Source organism: Halyomorpha halys, unplaced genomic scaffold (assembly GCF_000696795.3).
Source record: "Halyomorpha halys isolate HHAL.00 unplaced genomic scaffold, Hhal_1.1 Scaffold128.1, whole genome shotgun sequence".
Taxonomy (NCBI): domain Eukaryota; kingdom Metazoa; phylum Arthropoda; class Insecta; order Hemiptera; family Pentatomidae; genus Halyomorpha; species Halyomorpha halys.
Genome location: NW_027110898.1, coordinates 1,756,552 through 1,758,594, shown reverse-complemented (window position 1 = coordinate 1,758,594; position 2,043 = coordinate 1,756,552). Strand labels below are relative to the sequence as shown.

Below are 2,043 nucleotides of genomic sequence, written 5' to 3'. Positions count from 1 at the left end.
GTTTTAAAGAAATAGAGTTTCGAATGAAAAATTAATTTTTTGTAACGTTTTAAAACAGTCACTATTTTTTATTCTCTCTATCTATAGATAGAAGATTCAGTAATTTTTACTTGTAACTATATTCATAGTTTTATTAAAGTAATCAGTAATTAGGGTGAAATAACATATTGTGTCCCCCTGACTCTTGGGTTGATAAGTACAGACTTAACAACATACCCTGAAAAGTGTAAGCGATAACTATCCAAGTACATCTCATATAATACAAAATTCCTAGCCACAAAAACCTCCTAGACATATCTGGTCCAAGGAATATTAAAAGGAACCGGAGCGGAGATATTTTAGCCCGGTCCAAGATGGGCCAGTTTATTGTTTCTGCCGAAGGGGATATATATGGTGTCGTTAATTTCCAACTGTTAGCGCTAACTCCCTGGGCAATCCAAGCCAGAATTTATTGGCTTCGTCAGTTTTTGAAAATAAAAGTCTTTTGATGACTCCAATTAGTGGCAGCTCACGTAACCGCCTTACGTAAATGCTTTAACAGAAAATCTGACTGCTTTGTTTAGTCCGTTGAAGGAGGTTGCGTAACCTCTGTGGGCTCATTTTATTGCAGTTCTAAATTCAATTGTCAAAAAACTCTTATAATGTTCACATGTGTGTGTACGGCATGACTTCCAGAAGTTTTATGTTTTGTTAGCGATTAGACAATAAAAAATTATGACCAATGGTAGTCATGCTCTTAAAGGATTATATTTGTGTTTTCATATATTATATTTGCGTTTTCATATATTATATTTGTTCTTTCATATATTATATTAACAGGGTCATCCTATGCCAAATCACCCACTCCCTTATTTATTTGAAACTTTAAATTTAAAACTAGGAAACTGCGACTTAAACATATCCTGATACCTTTAAAAATATTTTTTCAGAAAATATATATCCAAGATATCCCATTTGACAGATATTAGTATGCTATAACTAAAACGTAAAATTCCCTTACTAACCCATCTAAATTCTTCAAAAAACTTAAACTTAACTTATAATAATTAAATAAATCCAATAAAATATCAATGCTTAGCTTATATATTTATACCTCATGAGTCGGGAAAAAAAACTCGATTTTCATACAATTTATAAAATAAAGATTTTTACAAAACAGAGAAAATCTATACATCATTCCGGAGATATCTCGCTTCAACTGTCATTTTGCATGTTACGTTTTGTTTTATTACTTTCAGAATCCTTTCGGGTTGTGGTTGATTTTTTTAAAAATATTTATATTTTTAAAATTTTATTGACGTACAATATATTGTTCAAAATATATATTCAATACTGTGAATTGTCTTTTTAAAAAAATTTCCGTACTCGCTTCGGCGGTATATATACTAAAATTGGAACAACGCAGAGAAGATTAGCATGGCCACTACGCAAGATAAATTCCAACAAATCCCATCAAATCACCTTTACCCTTCGTCGTAAACCTACTGACTGCCCTACAATTTAACTTAATAATGGTACTCTTACCCCTGTCAAACAGATCCACTACCTTTGACTACATCTGGGCAAACGATTAACCTGGACTCCTCAAGATTCAAGACTGAAAAGACAGGAAACTGCCGATTTCGACTATTACAGCACTTACTATACAAACGGTCTAAACTTCCAACTCATTACAAAAGACTGATCTACATGTCTGTATAAGGCCAATCTGGACATACGGAGCTTTGGGGCTTCGAATTCCTCTCGTATCCAATCCTTACAATCCAAAATCCTTATTAAAATCCTCACTGCTCCTTACTTTGTCACAAATAAAATCATACATAAAGACCTTAATGTTCCCTATGTAACCTATCTAGCCCGAACCACGGATATCACTCCTTCTATTATAAACTCCCTAACCACTCAAACCCCCAGGTTTCTAACCTTGCATCCTCTTCGATTCCTGACAATCTTCCGAGGCGCCCGAAAATAAGATAGCCACGAAACCTGCTAATGTAAAATGTCATTAGAGTGCTACCAATGGGTAGTTGCTCTACACGCCTG

At 34.0% G+C, this 2,043-nt stretch overlaps 1 non-coding gene across 1 annotated transcript; it reads left to right on the top strand.

The window, feature by feature from the left end:
• The first annotated feature begins 1,361 nt into the window (after positions 1 to 1,361).
• Positions 1,362 to 1,465, top strand: LOC112210291 (U6 spliceosomal RNA). The gene has a single exon (XR_002945080.1). It is a non-coding gene; the product is annotated as a U6 spliceosomal RNA (small nuclear RNA).
• The last annotated feature ends 578 nt before the right edge of the window (positions 1,466 to 2,043 follow it).